This window comes from Myiozetetes cayanensis, unplaced genomic scaffold (genome assembly GCF_022539395.1).
Source record: "Myiozetetes cayanensis isolate MyiCay16 unplaced genomic scaffold, myiCay2020 scf3, whole genome shotgun sequence".
Lineage (NCBI taxonomy): Eukaryota > Metazoa > Chordata > Aves > Passeriformes > Tyrannidae > Myiozetetes > Myiozetetes cayanensis.
In genome coordinates this window covers 40,545,912-40,569,792 of record NW_026087521.1, presented here as the reverse complement: position 1 = coordinate 40,569,792, position 23,881 = coordinate 40,545,912, and the positions used below count along the sequence as shown (strand labels likewise).

At 37.9% G+C, this 23,881-nt stretch overlaps 1 protein-coding gene across 1 annotated transcript in view; it reads right to left on the bottom strand.

The window, feature by feature from the left end:
- Window positions 1-23,139, bottom strand: part of METTL25 (methyltransferase like 25) — an 80,578-nt gene extending 57,439 nt beyond the window's left edge. The window contains exon 1 of the mRNA XM_050324743.1: window positions 22,961-23,139. The gene's annotated coding sequence lies outside the window, so the exon portion shown is untranslated. The remainder of the gene's footprint in view (window positions 1-22,960) is intronic.
- Window positions 23,140-23,881: the final 742 nt, after the last annotated feature.

The following is a 23,881-nucleotide window of genomic DNA, read 5'->3' as shown; positions in this document are numbered from 1 at the left end:
TTTTGTTTGTCCTGTTTTAAGAATAAATGTAACATTCTAATTCTAGTGTTCTTAACGTTTTCTATAGTCAGTGAGGATGCTGTCAAGGGGCAAATAATCTCATTTGAACATAAATCACAGGTATCACTCCTAGAGACACATACCTACCCATACAAGTTTATGGTAGCTTGTTCTAACACCTAGACTTGTAGAAATGTCATTTGACAACAAGGCTTAAAGTTTGTGAATCACAGTGCAGTTCTTTTAAAATTTAGACAGAGTGAAAAACAATAAACAGTGCTGAACGTATCACACACAGCAGACCAGGACAGGGCAGCAGAGTACTGTGCTCTGCAGCCACTGTTGAGCAGGGAGATGTTAATTTTGTTGCAGTGATTTCTTTCTTTCTCCTTTGAATTTTTTTTCTTTTTTAGTTCAACAGTAATGATTTGCTACAAGGCATGTTATTTTTTTCTTTTTTCTTTTTTTCTTTTTTTCCTTTTTTTTTTTCCCCTTCTGTGATATAATGAAGTACAAGGAGTTAACTGCCAATGGCAGATGGAAAGTGTATGACCTACAGTTGCTGTCGTGTCACTTTAATCTAAAAGTCAAAGATTTGCTGGCATACAGCTAGAAATAATTCTCCTATTTAACACTGACAAAAATTAAAACTCAACTGTAATACGTCGTATGTTTTTGGTCAATGCCTGACAAAAATCAGTTACACATTGCTTAGATTGCTTTAAGAAGACCCACGTGGTAAAACATGTATGGTAGCAATGTTATGCTAGTTTATGGAAAGACCTTAATTTTGTACTATTCAGTTGTTAATATTTGCATTCAATTTATTTTATTGTCCAGTTAAGTTAGATCAAATGTAATGTAAAGTAAATGAGTACGCTTATTTTCAAAATAGAATCCTAAATTGAATACTTAACAATGAGTTTTTTGATTTGTTCTTAGTTTCAAGGACAAGCTGTAGATCTGTATGTAGAAGTATCTACCAGATTGGTCAGGCTGTTAAGTGCTTATTTCCCCAAGAGCTGCATATGCTAATTGAGTGTTTATATTAAACAGTCTTCAGGCTGATATATTTTATGCTTCCTACCTACACCAGTTTTGGGTTTTTCCCTGATGACTGGACTGCTCTGTTTTTGTGGAGGATTTTCCAGAGAGGAGTGGAAGAAGCTGCCCTCCACAGATGGCCATCTCCTTGGCAGGAAATTCATCTGGTCTCAGCATGTAGGATTTACTGTGCACATATGAAACTCTGCATTCGATGTGCACACAGTACATCTGATCTGGCCCAGACTCACCAGATTTATGGCAGGAAGCTTTACAGCTGATCCTCACTGATACTGAGCATTTGAAGCTTCCAGAAATTTTACTGCGTGTTTCCATACCCGGCACAAAATTAGTTTTCTCAGCATCCCTGAAAGTTGGCAACACAGCATTCAATTCTGCATCCACACTACTGGGTATTTAACAGATATTTGAAATTGTTAGGTTATCAAACTTCATCAGACAACATTATTGGATACAAAAAGTCCACTAAGACCAAATATTTCATAAGTTAAGAAATATGTTAAGAAATTAAAGCCAAACTTATTTTTCATAAATTAAGTTCCTTTTGCTTCAATGTCCTCTTTCACTATGCATCTTATTTCCTGATGATACTTAAATTTTCCCAAACATTCTGCACTTAGAATCATGGAACATATATCGGCTGGAGGTAGAATGTCTCCTCTCAGATATAAAATCGTACTATGTCATATTTTGTATTCCACTGTAATAAAGAGTGTGAGATTTTGTCAACTGAGAGAAATATAACTTCTGTTTGTGAATACAGCACATATATTTAATTCTCCAAAGACAATGCAGTGAAGCTTTTTTTAATGCTGTTTTAATTTCTCCAGATAATAGTCCATCCATAGAAATTATAGGTATAAAAAGCATGAGTTCATTCTGTGTCACAATTTTTACTGATATTCATGATTTCTTTTTCTTCTACTTATTTAGTTTTGGTGGAGTTTTGCATTTTTTTTCCTTATAGATAAGATAAAGAAAGCTGATATCTTCAGTGGAAAATGATATTTGGGTTTAATGAGGTAGACTGGGTTCCTTTTAAAGGAACCTGGTATGCATTAAAATACATTTGGTAGTTGATAAACTGACACACATTAAAATAGCAACTTATTTGTGGTGTCTTTTTTATAATTGTTGTATAGGTGTCAATACATTGAATTGCACTGCAGATCTGAAAACAGAACACTACTAAATATGCAGTATGCTCAAGATTAAAACAAAGGGGATATAATTTACATACCCACATTAACACCTGTAAACATTGGTCTGATGTTCAGGCAATTCCTTAAGGTAGTTGTTTTATATTTTAAAACTATGTCGTCTTGTTCAAGTGATAGTGGTTACTGTTGTCAATGTTATTTAAAAATCAATTATATACATAATTTTGTGGTAATTTCAGTTTCTGAACTTGTGAGTGTATGAGCTGTTGCTCCTCAATCCTTACAGTGTTATGCTCTGAAGGCAGAGGAGGCATGCTGATAAATTGCCCTTGCACTAAGAGCAATGAATCATGCCAAAAATTACATTTTGTATTTTAAAAATATTTTCTTTGGGAGTGCAGAAAGGGAACAAAACACAGTTACAACATACACAGGAACACCTTCCACTTCTGCACTGTACTTTGTAGTAGAGCAAGTCATCCAATTTTCAGCTGCATATGTAGGCCCAGGGCAGCTCTTCCAGACCATGTCCTCATTTCCTGTCCCTGTTCAGAAGCAGCACACTTAGGAATGGGCTTCATCTTCAGTCAGTGGGGCTTAAGCACATGCTTGAAGTTAAATATATAAAGTGGGAGAAATAAAAAGAGAAAACAAAAAGCTACCTCATCCTTCCTTTGACCTCTTATCCTGTTTGGCTGCTTTTTTCTTTAAGTTGTAGCCTAAGTCTTAGGATTTTTATTTGTTTCTGTCAGAGTAGTTTTTTGGCTGTTTTTTTGTTTTGTTTTGTTTTGTTTTTCACTTGCAGGAAGAACCAGAAGAGGATCTGGGGAACTACAGGTTTATCAGTTTGACCTTGATGCCAGGGAAGGTCATGGTGCAAATCATCCGGAGTGCCATCCCCATCAGGTGCAGGACAACCAGGGGATCAGGTCCAGCCAGTGCAGGAGCATGAGAGGCAGGTCCTGCTTGACTAATCTGATCTCACTCTATATCAAGGTGATGCGCTTAGCAGATAAGGGAAAAGCTGTGGATGTTACCAACCTGGACTTTAGCAAAGATTTTGTCATAGTCTCCCACAGCATTCTCCTGAAAAAATTGTATTCCCATAGCTTGTATGGGTGCACTATTCCCTGGGTAAAATAACTGGCTGGATGGCTGGGCCCAGAGAGTGGTGGCGAATGGAGTTACATCCAGCTGATGGCCAGTCGCTGGTGGTGTTCCCCAGAGCTCAAGATTGGAGCCAGTTCTGTTTTAATATCTTCATCAGCGACCTCGATGAGGAGATTGAGGGCACCCTCAGTTTGCAAATGACACTTAATTGAACAGGAGTGTTGGTCTGCTGGAGCTTAGGAAGGCTCTACAGGAAGATTTGGACAAGCTGGATCAGTAGGCTGGCACCAACAATATGAGATTTAATAAGGCAAAGTGCAGAGTCCTGCACTTGGGTCACAACAACCCCCTGCAGAGCTACAGGTTGATGGAAGAGTGGCAGGAAAGCAGCCCAGCAGTCTGGAAAAGGATCTGGGGTTGCTGGTCGACAGCCAGCTGAACATGAGTCTGCAGTGTGCCCAGGTGGCCAAGAAGGCCAATGGCATCCTGGTCTGTATCAGGAACAATGCGGCCAGCAGGACCAGGGAAGTGATTGTCCCTCTGCACCCAGCACTGGTGAGGCCACACCTCAAGTACCATGTTCAGTTCTGGGCCCTCACTACAGGAAGGACATTGAGGTGTTGGAGTGTGTCCAGAGAAGGGCAACAGAGCTGGTGAAGGGTGTGGAGCACAAGTCCTATGAGGAGCGACTGAGGGGCTGGGGTTGTTTAGCCTGGAGAAAAGGAGACTCAGGGGAGACCTTATTGCTTTCTATAACTACCTGAAAGAAGGTTGTAGCCAGGCTCTGCTCCCAATTAACAACTGATAGGACAAGAAGAAATGGCCTCAAGTTGCACTAGGTAAGGTTAAGATTGGATATTAGGAAAAGTTTCTTCACTGAAAGGAATTTTTCATGGAAGCTTTAAATCTGAAGTAAATTCTGCATATTGTTTGTACCTTCAACATTCACAACTGATGAAATGCTAAGGTTCTTTGACTATAAATTAGATGTTTAATAAGCAGCATATAATGAAAATGAAAACTGTTTGCCAAATTCCTTGGTTCTGAAAGGTCCAGATATTCTACAAAACTAGTATATAGTCATAACTTTCATGATAAGACCCTTAATTTTTTATGTTTTTAACTTTTTGAAGATTCTTGGGTTGTACTGGAAACTCTTTTACAATAGGTCATCACCTTCCTTGGATTTGGATTCACAAACCAAAACCATGATTTTGGTGACATTTGGATATTTACTATTCCAGGAAAAACTTGTAACTGAAAAGCAAATAAAAGGGGGGAAAAAAGGAATCAGAAATGATCTTAACCTGAAACTGTAATGTGTAGGTAAGGCTGTCATAATTTTTTATTTCCTCAGAATGTCATTTGGCAAATGTGAAGTTAAGCTACCTCAGACCTTTAGCAGCTGTAAAAAAGCCACACTACCATGAAACAAAACAATAAAAAAACCCCCAAAGTAGAAATAGCTAGAAACATTTCTGTCTGTCAGTTTGCATTGAGTGCCTCTCAGAAGAGAGCAGTCTCCTAAAAACTTAGGAAATTTATACAAAAATTCTGTGGTATAAGAAATGTAAGAACAGATGTTTGGTGTATGACTTGTTTGCAGTTTGAATTATTATCTAATATGTTTGGGCTATTATTCCTACTCCACCAAAATCTAATTTGTACTGAAGACTGCAGACTCTTGCATCTGTTACCAGTTGCAGATTAATTACAGCCTGAAAAGCTTTTCATTATCCTTTAATTTCATTGTCTTTTAGTTTCAGTTCTATGGTAGTATAAATAAATTGTAAACAGTTTTTTGCAGAGAGTAGTAGGGCTACTCTGGAGTGGTTTTGGTATTAGATATATCCTTAAAGTAGTGGGGAATCAAAGAAGTGTATTTTCTACTTCTCTAACAAGCATGGAGAAAGGGACCTTGTTCTTCTTCCTGGCTTGGGACAAAAGTGTTTCCCTAAACTGTGTTTTCTTATTTGATGTATTAAATGTTCACTTCCTTGTAAACTTATATTTTTTAGTGGATAGTGACACCTCACAGAAAAGTTGGAGGACTGGTAGAAAAGATGAGGATGGAAAGCACAGACAGTTGGAGAACTGGTAGCAATTGTGTGTTTCTTAATGTAAACAATATTCAGCATATATGAATATTCAGCACAAAGGTGAATTTATATGAAATGACTCATGTAATTTAACAGAGAAGTTCACATCTACAGAATTAATTTTGTTATAAGTTTTTAGGATATTATATCTAGGATAGTTATTTCAGCTTAAAGCAGGGATGCCATTGCAAGTAGCTAAATAATGTCAGCTGGAAAAAGAAAAAAGTAGAATATACTCTTCCTTAGTTTAAGTATGGAAAATAAGTACTACAGAGTAAAGGGTTATTTACTACCAAAAATCAGTGTTGTAATCTGCTTTGCATTTATTTTAAAAATTAAGCTAATATCAGGTTTTTAAATTAAAATAACAAAAAACAACCTGAAATTTAAGGTTTTTTCCCCCTAGGCTAGCTAGATTTGGATGCTTCCCAATTGTTGTCACAGAGTCACAGAATATTCTGACTTGGAAGGGACGCACAAGGATCATCAAGACTGACTCTTAAGTGAATGGCCTGTACAGGGATTGTACCCATGACCTCGGCATTATTAGCACCATGCTCTAACCAACTGAGATAATCTCAGGGTTTCTATAGCAACAGCAAACATATTGTAAAAACAATGTTAAAACCATTTTCAAACATCTCATTTTTGTGGTTATCTAGTTGCAGAAGGTGATATCAAATACCTGTCTCTGTTTCAGCTGAGCCTTTCTGCAAAAAAGATGGAAAAGAAACAATTTGCAGCACCCTCACTTCCACTAGTACTATGTGTATGCATGCACTTTTCAGGGGCTTTTCTTGATTAAAAAAAAGCCCACTGGGTGGAGGCATGGAGCTAAATTTCTTCAGGAGGCAGCAATTCATAGATTAATAAATGTAAAAAAGGAAGGTACATAAAGATCAAAACCTGGTAGCCGTGTTTAATGAAGCCTTTAAGACTTGCTTGGTATTTGAAGTTGCACACATCTTCCTTAAAACCTACTGATTATACTTTGGGATTATTTTTGCATTAGAGAATCAATGGAAAACTTTTGTGAACTGCTCAGATATACCCCTTAATTTTTCCTCTGTCCAGTTACAATTTCCACCATATCCTGCTGGTTACACAATCAATAATGTAACAAGATTGCATATGTATTTATTCTTCCTAAGGTACGTAGAAGGAAATCTGAAGACTTGCAGTATAGTGTCTGCTTTAGTAATTTTTTGGCTCTTCTGAGAGATAATTGCTATTTTATCAATATTTTTCACTTAATAGAGGTACCAAAGCTGAGCAAGGCTAACTGTTCTACAAGCCATTGCGCATTGCAAAACACCCTGTTTTCTACTACGTTACACACTTATCCAATGCTAAACAAGTGTCTTGGCCACCACCCCTCAATTTGTTATCTTAACTTGCTGTTTGGCTATTAGAATCAGTGAACAATCCTTCTTGCAACAGAGCCTAATCACAGATCCACAACTTCCCTGGGCTTGGCTTTCTCCTGCAGGTGTTGCCAATTGCAGCTGAGCATTCTGGTGGCCCTAGTGTCACAGGCAGTTCAAATGCTTTTAGCCATGTGAGCCCCTACTCCAGGGAACCAATCTGAAACGCCACAGGGGATGTTCCTGCATCCCCCTGCAGTGGTTCAGGTGGAGGAGTTGCTTCAACAGGGCTGGTGACCTAGCAGACAGAACTGGGAGTGAAGGGCCAAAAAATGGCATCCATTACATACACATATGGGGATTTTTAATGGAACATTGTGAGGTGTTGGGATTTGATAGTCTCTGCCTAATCTGCTTTTCTGGGTCTTGGACACAGATGAAACTGCCAGTCACCTGTAATGGTACTGACATCTGCCAGTGACTGTTCCTCTGTTTATGTATCGCAAAGGTCTTCTCTGTATAACTGTGTGGGAAGAAAAACAAAGTCAAATGAGACCCAATTAGAGGCTTGACAAATATCTTCCTGGTCAGCTCTAGTCAGTAGAGGCACAAACCAGACTTGTAATTTTGTCTATAGATGCCTGTTCTGTGCTCCTTGTTCCTGGGAAATGATTGTAGAAGGTCTCCAGAGGAATTGCAATTACTAAGTGGAGTCTTGGCAAATATTGACCCATTTGAGAGACAAGTCAGTGCCCTAAGGTCAGCCCATGTGACTACTGTGCTGCTGCAGTGCTGTTATGTTCCGTTTCAGGCTGGTTCACTCAGGCATCTTCAGACAGGCACAAAGAAAGTCTGTAGTCAGAATAGATGCACTTTTAAAGTACAAAAGGGAAAACTTATTGGTTAACATAAAAGAGATAGCTAGGAGTTAATGAGCTCTTAGTCTAAATAACAGTGAGCCCACCACTTCTGGTTTGAAGAATCATTGCTGAGAAGCTGAAATCTGTCAGAAGGAGGAAAGGTTGGACACCACCACATATCCTCCCTACTTCAGTGTGCTGTCTGCCACCAGCTACGTAACACTGGCAACACTGCTACTTCAACCCAGTGCTTCACAACTAGCTCCAAACTGAAAAGACCAGCCCAACTAATCTTCCTGCTGTTTTCCCATTAGACCTCAAAATATTTCCATGCCGTCGTTGTCTCCTGTATCTTTGGGCTACTAGTGATAGCCTCAATACTACTACCCATCAGTGTGACTTTTGTCTTTTCTGTCACTTTACAGACCTTCTCACAGCACTTCCATAGCAGTCTGAACCCAGGTTACTCTGCTGTGTCACATGAGATCCAAGTCTTGGATGACCACTCCACTGGGAAGAGACAGGCAGCCTTACAGAGGGAGGGTTTCAACCTGTGCACTGACCCAGGGAAAGGTGGGCAGGAGTTCCTTCCTCTGGAGAACTAAATTAATGTAACTTGTTCTGTTGCTTTTCACAACCCAGTGTGAATTAAAAAAACACAGAATTTCTTCATGCTTGAAGTCACTCTGGGTTGTGGAAGTAGTGTTTTCATCCTGGTCAAGGTGCCCTTTCATTCATGAGCGGATCATATGGTGTGGTGCCTGGTTATTCTAAGCCATGTCTGGTATTCCCATTTGTCTTTGCCCCTAGCTTTCCTATTTGCCTGTTACTCTGGCCTACCTAGGTCTGAATTGAAGTCCTGCCTTTGAGCATGTCTGTTGGTATCCCCAGTTTGGTTTCCGGGTCACTAATAAATATGTCAGATATGACAGGACCCAAGACAGACTCTTGCGTTACTCCACTTGTCACCAGCTCCAAGTAGCATCCCATGATGTTCTGAGTGCAGTCATCCAACAACTTCTTACCCATCTAATAACCTGTTTAGGAATAGTTTTTTAAAAAATTGTAAATAAGCAATGTGTATTTCATTTTGCTTTTTTTCCCAAGTAGTGAGTTAAATTATTTATTGAAAAATTGGGCCATTTATAATTCTTTTTTAATCATTCTTTTCCTGAAATAGCATTGATAGGATTCCTTTTTACTAAATAGATCTTAAATTAGTTTTATTTTCCTTACTGTCAGCTATAAAGCTTCCTTGTTATCCTTTAATTTTTGCTATTGATTTTCTACAATTTCTTATTGATATTCATTTCACTATCCTTCCTCATTTCTGCTCTCTTGAACATAAAATGTTTTTTTATTAATCTGTACAACTCTATGATGTATGCATGTAATAAAAATGAAAATGTACAAGTACTAATTCCTATGCATAAATTAAGCTCATTCAGTATAACTGAAAAAATGAGTGTAATAAAAGAGGCATGATACTCCATATAGAAGTCAAAATAGCTATTATACTTGTAACACCTAATCAAAACTGAAGTATGAGAATATTTTCACAAGTATTTTTTCCTGTTTTCTAAATTCCACTATGTCACCCTGGGATCTCTAAATGAATACCATCTATGGGGAAAAGGAAGTTAAAATCTTTCCACTGAAGATTTTAAACTCAATGTTATCAGCTGTACTAAGATTATTCTAAAAATCTTATATAATTATTTCAAAAATAACTTAATTCAGCCCACTAATATTAGGTCTTATCCTTCATCCTGGCAGATGATGAGTTATCTCACAGAATTACAAATTTTTTCAGCTCAGTTCCAGTGTCCATGTCTTGATTATATTTGTTATGTGCAAATTACATACTGGGAAATCAGTAAGCTTATAAGGCTTAAAAAAATACAGTATTACCCTGGAATATACTTTCTATACAGGGATCACTTAATTCTAGCAAAATAATATAAGGTTATTACAAGGTGAGGTCATAAAATAGTTAGATTGTTTGTTTATGACTTCAGATACTTTTATCTTGTAGATAAGCAAATTCAAAAATTTACAAAAAAAAGTACCCTTGTGCATTTATGCAGATTTTCTCCTGACTGTTATTCTTCTGAGACAAAATGTGTAGTGTATATATGAGATGCGGCAACTTACAAATTTGACTTTTCTCATGGGTTTTATGGGTAAATGGATGTTTTCCAAGTGAAATAATCACTGGGAGCTTGTTTACATAATTTGATTGACAAACACAGTACAATTACTTACAGACCGTGAAAAAATTCCTGGGGAAAAGTATAACTGAAGGGATTACTTTGTTTGCTGGAGCTCTAGCAGTATTCTAACAAAAACAGTGTATGTACATCAGGGGATGTTTCATGTAAAGGTGAGTGTTTGTTAAATCTCAGGTTTTGTTCCAGATGGCTTTCAAAAATACAATCCTGATAGACCACTGAATTTGAATTCTACGGATTGAGACTTCTTTGATACCCACTCAGGATAACTGTGCTTGTTTGTGGTTGAATTTGTAGGCTAGAGCCATACCAGAGGAAGTAAAGCAGCAATTAATTCATGCACAGCTGGAGTGAAGCAGAGGGAGGAGGGCACACCCATCCTGTCGGTATAATGTCTGTCATGTGAAGCTTGAAGGGTCATCTCAGTTTAAACAGGGGAGTGGGTAAGGTAGTTGCCATCTCAGCTCCTTTCTGTAAACACCTTCCTGAAATGTTACCCACTTGCTAACATGAAGTTGTGAATGATGCTGGACTGGCACCACTCTCTCCTGTGTGGTGCAGATAGTCCATTTTTCTTTGAACAGTATTCAGCAGAACCAGACCATTAGTGGGCAGCAGGAGAGGGTGAGGCACGAGTGACTCTCCAGTTTTCTCTTATACCATTTATTCATCAGTGTTAGCACAATGCTTTATGGAAGCACAATTCAACCTGCACTTTATGCACATCTTCTTCCACTCATGGAACAATTGAATCTGATATATATAATATATATATTTATATTCTGATTGTTCTAGCAAAACTTTTTAAATAGTAGAATGATTGATAAGTAGTACGTGGCAATGATTTTTATTTCCTTCATGCTGTACCATCGTAAAAAGGATATGAATATTTTAGGATTATCTGTAGCATTCAGACTTGTTTCACAGTCTTTAACACCTCTGCAGTTTTGACCTGCAGAGAGAGACTAAAAAGATACTGCATGTGTGTGCCTGTGCCCATGCTCATCTATGTACGTGTGTATGTGCATGTATGTGTGTGTGTACATATTTGAAATGTGAAGATGTTACATACTCAGCATTGCTACATGTTTTTAACTTTCTGATTTTTACCTTGGATCCATAAAACAATTAACTTTTTTTAAGAAAAATCAGTTCCAGGAAAGTAATCACATTTTTACAACAAATAATTAAGAAACCATTGCACAGTTGAAAATATCTCTGAAGTACTTGATATTCTTCTTTGTCCACCTATTTTGAAGGCTGTTGTTATTTTTCTTGCAGTACTCAATGACAATAATGTTCAGATACTTTTTCTTTTCCTCTAATACTACGCTGTTTATATTGTTTCACTGCCTGAAAATTGGAGGTACAATTTTTTCAGTTGGACTTGTCAGAGCCTGCAACTGTTCTGCTGAAAACCAGGAAAACTGATGTTCCAATCTGAAAATGCTACTTTTCCACTCTGACCACCATATGAGGAACTCTTCTTAGCCTGTTTCAGAGTAAAAGTATCTGGCAAATGAAGTCTAGTTCCTCAGAAACAGAAAAAAAATTTATTTTATGGGATGTTTCTGGTACCTGGTCAATTTTCTTGAGTGAATAGAGTGTACATTACAAATCAATATCTTGATCATGCTTGTTTTGGGGTTTTACACTCTTCCAAAGTAAAAGAGAAGAACATGAACTTTCTTTTCCACTTTTCCTATTATTAGGCCTTTCCCACAGAGCTTCACAACAGTATTTTCCCCAGAGAGCCTTAAATCAATGAATCTTTTACAGATTGAACAGCTTACTTCTTGGTTCCTCATCAAGTCAGAAAAGCCTGCTTTCTTGGCCTCTGCCTTTTTTCAGTGTGGAACAAAGTGGAATGAAGCGAACACATTCGAAGTCAATCCCTATTACAATTTTAGGTTTGCAATTTACTGGTGTATAGCCTGAGCCTTGGGGAAAAAAACCGAAGCAAATAAAAACCAAACCAACAAAAAATAAATAAATAAAAATAATACAAAAAACCCGAGCACAACCCCTCCCCCCCCGCCCCCAGCCGCTGAATTCATTCTCCACTTCTGGATCTGACAGAGTTCCTTGTAGTTACATGGATCAAGAGAAGAGTCTGTAAGGCAAATCCCGCTGCAAGATGAGGCCATTACTCATAAAGACTAGATTTCAAACAGGGTAAAAGTCATACGAGGTAGTAATGCCCTGTGGGTTACCATCATGTTGTGTGTTAGCACAGTATAGCAATTATGATATCTCCCTGAAAATAAAGCAACAACAAATGATTTTATTATTTTTAAACTCACTAGAACTATTGTAGTGCAAAAATATTGTATATTTTAAAAGTTTGTTTCTCTAAAAGAGAATTAAATTTCTCTCACAAAAGCATAGTGGTAGTAACAGTAACAGTACTAGTAAAAGTATCCAGATACTTTAGTATTTGTAAAGTAGGCATATGTTTAAGTGTGATGATTAGTCGTAAATGAAGCAGTTTGTATTAGCTTCATTTTATTTAATTGATTCTTGAAGTAAAATTTTGGTCTATTGAAGGCAATCAGATTTTCACCTTTTTTGTTCAACATGCCCAATATCCTCCCCTCTGTTTCTTTTGTTAACCTTTTTCACTCCCATTCCAGTGTTTCATTTCTTCAAGTGATAGAGTTCAAAGATCTGATTGCAAGACCTGATAAATCTTGCAGACCATAGCCCTCTCTTTGATGTGTCAGTAGTTTTTAACCTGTAAAAGCAAGCTTACTAGATCTCCAGACAAACATATTTTACTTCTTCTTGCCAGTGTGTGAGGATGGTAACACCAACACAGTGCTGCAAGACCTATCTGTCTCTGTGGCAGGGAACACACAGATTTTTATGACCTTAAAGAAAAGTGCAGTGTTGAACAACTGGTATCTCATTACACCCCCTCCTTTTAAAATAGTTACAGCTAGAGATTTCTTCCTTTGCTTGGAAACACCATGTATCAGTAGGCATTATCCTGTAACAAGCATAAGTCACCTTCCCTCTGGTGTGGAGAAACAAATGCATCACCTCAGATGTGCACCCAGGGCCATCTGAACAGCAAATCTGTTTGGTGGTGGTGCAACGGTTCAGGAAAACATTCTTTAGAACCTTTTGTTTTCACGCAGCACACAGAGTGTGTGAAATTAATTCCAATAACCCCTAACTTTGATGCCCTCAGTTCACTTTAGAGGCAGATGAGTGAAGCTTTCTTGTATCCTTTACAGAAAAAAATGAAGAAAAGACTTAAGAGAAGTCATATCATTCAAGATTTCCTTTGGGCATCCCAGACAATGTTTTCTTCAGAGAAAACAAATATGTCATTTCAAAGCACAGTTTACAAATGTGTAGTCTGAAGAAATGTGTTTTTCCGTTCAACCACTAAGTCAATAAAACATTTACAAAACTCAGTTCTAAAAACAAACTCTGAATTTCAACAAAAGGAGCTCAGTCCTCATATAGTTACTAATTTTACTGCTTCATGGATTTAAATTCAGCACTGGATTTCATGCTAGTGTAAAATTGAGTGTGTAAGTTCAGTGAAAAATAGTAATATGCCTAGTTTATATATATTCTATAATGTAATCAGTTTTTGTTTATCACAGTCCTGCTACAGCATACAGTTGCATTATTGTGGGGATGTGGGATGCATGTCCTAGTGTACAGTTGTGAACTACAGGATTTTTTCCAATGATGGCATAGAATACTTTAGGAAAAAACCAAACAAATCAACAACCCCCCCCCCCCCACACACACACAAACAAAACAAAACAAAACAAAAAACGAAAACAAAAAACAGACACACATATTGTTTCATGACAAGATATGGTCTTGGGGGTTTTTGAGTAATATTTTGTTCGTTCACTAGAAGTAGTTCATGGAGCCTTGTGAATGTATGAATCACAAGCTATAAAAACATCTTTACTGTTGGGCAATCCTATTTATAACTGGGATCTGGATGCTAAAGTCAAGCCAGAAACAGATGAGTTTTGGAAACCAGTAGCTACGAATCACATTCGGAAACAGGGGAAAATAATGAATCAAAGCAGTATATCAGACCTTTAGCTACGTCTTTTGACTAGAAGTTTTTCTTCCAGATGGATCCCTTTTAAATCAACTTTTTCTTAGTGTAGTGGTTTCATAAACAACATTTTGCCCTAATCCAGTGGGCAGGATTTTTCAAGGAGAGGCCATTCAGGTCACCTGGAGTAGGGGCAGTCACTTCCAGGTAAGAAGATTTAATTATGGGCATTCACGGGAGGATCAGATGAGGATGATAAGGAATAGTCTAAGGATGCAAACCTACAGTCCTTCACTACATCAGAAAATAATCAGGAAGTTTGGGATTGATTGAAAGCAAACACTATGGTTTTGGTTTTTTTGTGGTTTGTTTTTTTGGGGGTTTGTTGTTGTTGTTGTTGTTTTTGGGGTTTGTTTGTTTGTTGGTTTTGTTGTTTTGTTTTGTTTTGTTTTGTTTTCCTGAGGGGGAAGAGTCAGTTCCCTCATACATTCCTCCATCCCTGCATTACTTATGACCCTTCTGCCGTTTGCATGCACCATTTCTCTTTACTAAATTTTTGGAGGGGTTTTGGTTTGTTTATTTGTCTTGTTTTGGTTTTGCTGTTGTTGAAAGACCTTGCTGACCTATATGATACTTGAGACACTTCCTCTGTTTTAGTGAAGCTTTTGATCTCTTTTTTTCTATTGTCAAGTTAAAACTTCTAGGATCTGAGAACCTTGTACGGTATCAGGAAACACAACTTGTGGATGAATTCACATTTAACAGAGCTGAACTTCTATGCAGCTAATCTGGTTTTATTCTAAACTAGAAAATGCAGGCAGCATTGCAAGCAATATATTTACTGCTTAACAGCAGTGTCAGACTTTCAGCATTTCTAAAGTTGTCATCATAATGTTACCTTCATGCCATAAAAGGGACTGTTCAGTAATTCTATGCTAAGACTGGGAAGAATATAACAATTTCCTACAAGATCTGATTCCGTCAGGACTTCTATTGTGACCTTTTAAAACCAATGGAAGAATTTGTTTGGAATCAAATCCTGAAATTGCATATTCATGTATTTTACAGTATTGTATTTTAAATGAGGATAATTATAAGAAATGCTGCTTCTTAAAGGATTTTCTACTTGCATTTCAGGAGTCAAATGTTCTGTCACTTTCAGAAAGAAGGTCTTTTTCAGCTTCACTTTGCCTTTTATCATAGTTGTTCATCCTGATTCAAATCATGTTCAACTTTCATTCTGTCATTGAAACCTAAAGCCAGAATAACTTGAAGGACAAGTTTGAGTGCTTTCCCTAAATCACACCTTTCAAAATCTCCTGGTTTAATCACATTGTTTTTCCAGAACCATCTCCTGGATTTCTGTAGGTAAGTAAGAGTTCCAGAAGCAAGTTTTGTTTGTTTGTCTTCTTTATTAGGCATTCTGTCTTAAAGAAGTAGATAAAAACTAGAAAGTATGACTTTAAAAGCCTGTAAGGGCACACATTCCAGAAAACAAATAAAAATAACCTCAAAGGGTTCTCTTTATAGCTGTTTTTTGTGACCTGTACTCTTTATGGTCATATCTTCAGTGATATGGCATCAAATTCTCAAGACAAATGTAGCAAACAATGACATTTTTCAAGACAGACGTAATTTTGTTTCAGTAAAAGGAAAAAGAAATTCTTCTGGTCTTCATACGTATGAATGTGAGTTTTGTCTTTATAAAAGCAAGGAAACAAGATTTTTTTAACCCTAGGAAGAATGAAGACATGAGAAGTGTTAAGTTACATCCTTTATATAATTTTTCAGACTATTTATGAAGAAAGCAAATATTTAAAAGATATTCTTTTACCTTAGGCAATCTATTTATCCACAAATCAAAATGTGTTTCATATATGACTACACACATTTCTTTTTAACAGGATAATAATATCACTAATGTTGATAATTTAATAACCAAAAGTTACATGGCACGGAAATCTTATATTTTTTAGAGATAAAAAGAACAAGGGAATTTTTAAACATTGAGGTGTTTGTTAGAATAATTCTATGCATTGAACATTAAAATATAATCCTTACAAGGCCAAGTTTCTTTTACTTTCCCATATTTCTTCTTTCACTGACACGACTGTTTCCACTATTCTGGAGTGAAATTAAATTAAACATATATCAGTATATTTATACATAAATGCATCTTGGCAATCTCAGAATATCTCAGATAAGATGAGGAACATAACATTTAACCACTGGAATATTTTATAAAAGCTCATTCTCTACCACTGTAAGTTTCCAGGACGATCCCTAAAAGAATTTTTAGCCTCATATCTAATATATTTTTCAATATCTGCAATTCTGCTTAATCACTAATTAACATTTTAAATTCAGTTTTGTTTTTTGTTTTTTGTTATTTTTTCCCTAAAATGTGTGGTCTTTTTCCAGTACTACTATGAGATATGAAGGGAAAAACAAATTCTGTGGACTGTTGGTGCCATTCTGAAAACTGTAGGGGATTAATCTCATCCAACTTTCAATTTCTTAAGTTTAAGCACCTAATTTGAGTTAATTGTTTAGGATCCATCTATATCCCACAAAGAAAACAGATAGTGCTAGAGACAGAGTTCTCCTGCGTGTCCAAACCAGGACAGACAGTGTGGTGATAGCTCGATGATAAGCGTTAAGCAGATGATGCATTAGTTTTTATTTGTAAAATGAAGGACAATAATTCAAATTCTTTAAGGTATCTCTCTGCTGTATCCCAGCACCAGTACTGGCACTTTATCTAGCTCCATATCCCTTGTCTGTGGTGCTGATCCCACTATGCAGTGGCTTGTGGGGCCATGCCTGCCTCTGCCAGGTGCCAAGAGAGAAACTTGCTGACTCAGAGGAGCAACCTACTGCATATGGGGGTGAGATAACACAAATTCATCTTCGAAACAGGTAATTTTAGTCCATAAGGGGAGAGGAGAAGCTATGAAAAGGCCAAAAGAGAACTTGAAGAACAAAAAGACTGAAGGTAAATGAAGAAGCAGGAAAAGCATAACTGTAGCAGAGGAAACAAAATGTAGGACTCATTTGTATATGCATAAAACCAAGGTGATGTATGAAGAATCACAAAGGAAGAGGCCCCTGGAACAAAGGAAGAGGCGTAATTCAGATTTTATGCTGGACTTTAGTTGTCTTTGAACAGCCTGGCTCATGAATAGTTAAACTGAATCTCTTGAATAACCTGGAGAATGACATTTGTTTCCATAAATTATTCACTGAATACCTGAAAATAACAAACACATTCATCGTAACTGGCTTTCAAGAAAAAAAAAGGGTGAATTTTTCGATACATTATTCAAACAGCTGGAGTTCAGATATGTTTTTATGTATGCCAGCCGCAAATATGCTTGAGGTGTTATTAGATGGCAAGTGTGATAAACTGGGCATTTCCTCTGCATCAAATGCTATTGATTGTGAGCTCAGAGAGCCATTGTCTGCTGGAAACGTGAAGTATTTGAGTTTTTGCCAGTTTCTTGTTGCTGAGCAACGGCATTTGTCCCTTCCAGTTTCTTGCGTGTATGTAGCTTGTACATATGGATTAAATGGAATGTGGAATGAAAACTATCTTAACTATTTAATGACTATATAAAATATCTCCTCTGTTTAAAATATAAGAGCTGCCAAGAGGTAAATTTTCCTGGTTTTCCTATACAGTTTGTTTTAGGGAGAAGACATAACTGCTAGGGAGCAACCAGAGCAGAGTCAGGGAGAGGGGACCCAGGAATCCCTGTGTTGTACTGGCAGTGGTCCAGAGCCAGGGCCCGGCCCCACAGCCAAGAAGGGAGCGGGGTAGACCTAGGGGCTTTGGCCAGGTACAACTATGGCCCAAATGCGGGTGTCAGAGTGGGTCCAAGGTCCAACCACATCAGATACGGGGCAGACATGGCCCCAGGATGGCTGGGCAAGGTGTGGTGGGGCGAGACTAGGCCGGGACATGGGCCCACTGGTGACCTTGGCTCAACGGGACTCCTTGGCAGGGCAGGGCTGTATGAAGCTGGAGACCAGCTGTGCTGTGGAATCACTGGAGCATGGGCTGATGGCCCTGGGGGGGCTGACATGGGGTCCTGGGACTGTGGGCAGAGTGGGGGGAGCCCTGGGGACCTCATATTGGGTCCTGGACTACGAGTGGAATATTTTATAAAAGCTCATTCTCTACCACTGTATGTTTCCAGGACGATCCCTAAAAGAATTTTTAGCCTCATATCTAATATATTTTTCAATATCTGCAATTCTGCTTAATCACTAATTAACATTTTAAATTCAGTTTTGTTTTTTTGTTTTTTGTTATTTTTTTCCCTAAAATGTGTGGTCTTTTTCCAGTACTACTATGAGATATGAAGGGAAAAACAAATTCTGTGGACTGTTGGTGCCATTCTGAAAACTGTAGGGGATTAATCTCATCCAACTTTCAATTTCTTAAGTTTAAGCACCTAATTTGAGTTAATTGTTTAGGATCCATCTATATCCCACAAAGAAAACAGATAGTGCTAGAGACAGAGTTCTCCTGCGTGTCCAAACCAGGACAGACAGTGTGGTGATAGCTCGATGATAAGCGTTAAGCAGATGATGCATTAGTTTTTATTTGTAAAATGAAGGACAATAATTCAAATTCTTTAAGGTATCTCTCTGCTGTATCCCAGCACCAGTACTGGCACTTTACCTAGCTCCATATCCCTTGTCTGTGGTGCTGATCCCACTATGCAGTGGCTTGTGGGGCCATGCCTGCCTCTGCCAGGTGCCAAGAGAGAAACTTGCTGACTCAGAGGAGCAACCTACTGCATATGGGGGTGAGATAACACAAATTCATCTTCAAAGCAGGTAATTTTAGTCCATAAGGGGAGAGGAGAAGCTATGAAAAGGCCAAAAGAGAACTTGAAGAACAAAAAGACTGAAGGTAAATGAAGAAGCAGGAAAAGCATAGCTGTAGCAGAGGAAACAAAATGTAGGACTCATTTGTGTATGCATAAAAGCAAGGTGATGTATGAAGAACCACAAAGGAAGAGGCCCCTGGAACAAAAGAAGAGGTGTAATTCAGATTTTATGCTGGACTTCAGTTGTCTTTGAACAGCCTGGCTCATGAATAGTTAAACTGAATCTCTTGAATAACCTGGAGAATGACATTTGTTTCCATAAATTATTCACTGAATACCTGAAAATAACAAACACATTCATTGTAACTGGCTTTCAAGAAAAAAAAAGGGTGAATTTTTCGATACATTATTCAAACAGCTGGAGTTCAGATATGTTTTTATGTATGCCAGCCACAAATACGCTTGAGGTGTTATTAGATGGCAAGTGTGATAAACTGGGCATTTCCTCTGCATCAAATGCTATTGATTGTGAGCTCAGAGAGCCATTGTCTGCTGGAAACGTGAAGTATTTGAGTTTTTGCCAGTTTCTTGTTGCTGAGCAACGGCATTTGTCCCTTCCAGTTTCTTGCGTGTATGTAGCTTGTACATATGGATTAAATGGAATGTGGAATGAAAACTATCTTAACTATTTAATGACTATATAAAATATCTCCTCTGTTTAAAATATAAGAGCTGCCAAGAGGTAAATTTTCCTGGTTTTCCTATACAGTTTGTTTTAGGGAGAGGACATAACTGCTAGGGAGCAACCAGAGCAGAGTCAGGGAGCAGGGGACCCAGGAATCCCTGTGTTGTACTGGCAGTGGTCCAGAGCCAGGGCCCGGCCCCGCAGCCGAGAAGGGAGCGTGGCAGACCTAGGGGCTTTGGCCAGGTACAACTGTGGCCCAAATGCGGGTGTCAGAGTGGGTCCAAGGTCCAACCACATCAGATACGGGGCAGACATGGCCCCAGGATGGCTGGGCAAGTGTGGTGGTAGCAATGGGGCGAGACTAGGCCGGGACATGGGCCCACTGGTGACCTTGGCTCAACGGGACTCCTTGGCAGGGCAGGGCTGTATGAAGCTGGAGACCAGCTGTGCTGTGGAATCACTGGAGCATGGGCTGATGGCCCTGGGGGGGCTGACATGGGGTCCTGGGACTGTGGGCAGAGTGGGGGGAGCCCTGGGGACCTCATATTGGGTCCTGGACTACGAGCAAGTTTTGGGGAGCCCTGGTCCCCCCAAGACCCTGACAGTAATGTTGGCAAATGTCTTTAGAAGCACGTGTTCTCACCGCTGTGTCTAGATTACTTTATAATACTGAATTTCTGGACAAAAAGTAATGACCTTTTACTACATTTTATGCACTGTCTGTATTTTTTTTCATTTCATTATAACTGTGCAAACAAACAAACAAAATTAGTATTCATTAGCAATGAGCATGTTCTTCAAAGTTTGGACTGTCAGCATCATCTTGCCATCATGGAAAATGAGAGCGCTTTGTGAGATCCACACATAGGTAAAAGTGGGATTCACATAACAGTGCTAAAGAGATTACTTTGACCTTTTCATCAGTCACTTTGAAATGTCAGATATTTTCAACTGACTCCACAGAACACCTTTAGCTCCACTGAGCACCTGTTTTAAATTTTAATAATGAGTTCAAATAGCTGCATGTTAATTACAAAACAAAAAGTGATTTCCATTGCATTTCCAAATAAAAAATATATAGGTAAATTTGACTTCTTTTTAAGTATGAAGACATCACTGAACCCAGCTTTCAAATCTATTAGCTCTTATGAAGTCCACAGTGCTTAATTAGAGCATTTTTGGGGCTCATTAATGCAGGTCAACAGCTAATGTTTTAAGTGTGGTTTTAAGTCTGATAAGAAACAGTAATGCTGGATTGAATCACTCATAGCTGAAGGTGTTATGCTTAAACTCGTTCTTTCTTTCTAGAGGTTCTAACTAGAGCCTTACTGCTGTCAGCGGTGTAACTTTTACCTGTCAGCTGAAAAAGTAATTAGCAGTAGTTCAGTAGGTGGAGACTTTTCTAGAGTATATCCGATTTGATAACTGAAGTGAAACACTGGCTTAAACTGAAGTTTAAGTTAATATTTCCAGTCAGAGGTCAGGTCATCCCAGGACTGCTGGCCATCATTTTCTCTCTATATTGAGTGCTATCTGCATCAGTACCAAACTGGTGTCTTCTGTCTCCTTCAAGAACAGTGTTATGTGTACATGGATGTAATGTTAAAGGATGACTGTCACAATAAGTAAAGTAAGAGAATAAATTTAGTCAGGTTCAAAGTTTTTCTATGAAGATGCCTTTTTTCAGGATTGGAACAAGAATTTGTGAAGGATAGGTGGAAAACTATGTTTAAACAAATGATGAACACTTATGTTTTTAATTTCATGAAAGCTGCCAACATTCTGTTCTTCTGTACCTCCTTATTGAGTAACTTCAGAAAAGAGATAAGAAAGTTTTTCATATGTAGCTCAATCATGAAAATTATTTCTATAAGAGAAGTAACAGAAATTTACAACAAATAATTATTAATTATGTACCTCTGATTTGCTCAGACTCTCTCTAGACAAAAATATACTTTACTTGAATATATCAGAGCACCCCAACTATTTTAGCTGTTTCAGACTTCAGTCCTTTATTGTAAAACCTCCTTCCTCCTGTTCTAGCCTGGTGCCAAGATCAGGCAAGATTTAGGTCACATCTGTTATTATTTTCTCCAAGATGAAGAAAGCACACCCAGAGTATCTTCTCAATGAGACTGGTAACTAAAAGTAGAGATTCCAAACTACCCAGTAATGCCTGTGTTTTCCCCCAAGACACTGATCAACCTGTGTATGGAAAACCATTTTATGTTATTTTGAGAAATGTGATTGCTGTGTTTAAATGCATGCTACTTGAATTCCTAAACTTTAAAGAAACTGGATATTTTTGGTGAGGAGTATGAAAATAGATATGCTAAAATGACTCTTTAAAGATTCCAATTTATATTTCCCTAAAAAAATTATTGTGGTTTTACTTTTTTCCCCCTCTAACAGAGGTGGCATAATGTAGAATAAGTGCAGGTATATTATAAAACAAATTAGGAAATTAAGCTTTGTAAAACTCCCTACAGCAATACCAATTGGTTCTTTTATATTTCTATTATAGAAATATAACAAATATACATAGTGAAAGTAAAATATAGACATAAGGCTGACCCTAGATAATTCAGGTTACTGCCATAAAAAAAGATTTCTGAAGAAAAGGGGTAGGGCTACTGAATTAGTAAGAAGATTTCTTAAGATGATATGTTGGTCTCATCCTCTGATTTTTGCCAGTGATTTTGTGGGCAGTTATCTGCGTATTGAGTTTCTGTCTTCAACACCAACCACTGCAGAGCAAGAGAAAGATCTAGAGAAGTACAGAAGGTAACACGGATATCATACAAATAATGCAAATACTATAATTCAATTTTAATAACAACAAAACAAAAAATTTTAGCTGAAATCATCTCAAATCCTTGTTAAATCCTAAAAGCAGCAGCAACCTTTACCACAGCAACACTATTGCTACAGCACAAAACTAGTAGCTGCATTCAGTTCTGCAATGTGGCTGTACCAGACTTGCCAAAGCCAACTTTTGTGGAGACAGTGCTGGAGTTTAACCTTAATTGCAGATTTGTTCAAGCATGAATTTATGTATTGTGTAAGATCAAGGTTTCATATAGTTGAGTTTGAATTTACGTAAAAAATAATGGGATGTACATCTTCCCTCCAGTCCCTCATAGTCATAATTTTGCATCACACTGCAAATATTTCTTGATCATATGGCATAGAAACTCCTCTGAAGCACTACAGGATGTGCATTAAAAGTGGTTAACTTAGGACTGCATCACCAATTATGCAAGGAGAACCGCAATACTTACTTACAACCAAAGTAATTTTAGCTTGCCCCAGCTGCTCCCCAGCATTCATGCTAAAAAAATACACTATAAGAATTTCAAAGCTGTGTTAATGGTGTTATGAAACTAATATTTGTATGGCTTTGCAAAGGCAGCTTTTTCTGGCAGTATGAATGGAAGCAATGATCAGTGGTGAATATTTTGGTACAGAGCAGGCATCATTTCACTTAGATTTTGGAGACAATATGACAAAATTACCTTCATAAACAGAGAAAACTCCAAGTCTGAAAATCCTGAAGCTGTGTCACTCCAATTGCAGCCATGGGAAGGCTGTTCTGCAACTGTAGCTGAAGGTCATTAAATTCCAACCAAAATTTATTCATGGTCAGTTTGTTTCTACTTGGTTTTATGCCAACATCATCCCTTAGATTAATAGTTCCTATTCTTCTCCCTTGTTTATCCCCAAAGTGTAGACAGAGAGTGTATCCCTCTCAGCTTTTGTTTTGCTTGGCTAAACAAGGCAAGCTCTGTTGACAGATGGTTGGCCAGAACCCAGACAGGCAAAGCTCACACACCAGCTCCAGACAGCCAGGAGCAATCACTCTTTGGAAGGTACCTCCAGACTCTAATGCAAGTCATCAGAGATCTGAGAGCAAAACAAACATTCTCTTGGGCTGTAGCTGTCTCACTTCCTCCCATTCCCCAACTACTAATGCTCCATTAACTAACTTGCTTTTCTAAATAATTGTCAGTTAGAAACTCAAACCATTTGACAGATGTGGGAATTGTAAGTGTAGCCTGAGTTGACATAACTGGACTACTTTTGACCTAATTAATTTGCACACTAAAAGAAATAAATGATGAAGAGTCTGCAGATAGGACAATAAAAAGCCATCATGGATCTCAAGTCCTTATTTCACAGTTTGAGATGTGGTCAAGTCCTTGCTATCAGTGTTCTTGCTTCCTCTGTTCAGAGTGAGCTTTCCTACACATACATGTGTGGCAGTCATACTGGTGGCTGCTCTGTGTGTGTGCATATTTTCCCCTGATCCTGAAAAAGATCTCTCTGAGTACTTGTGAAAAAACAGAAAAGTAAAAATCATTGATAAATCCTGGATATTTTCCCCCTCATTTCTTTAATATGGAGCTGGCAACAACAATTAGTTTCTCCTTCCAAGC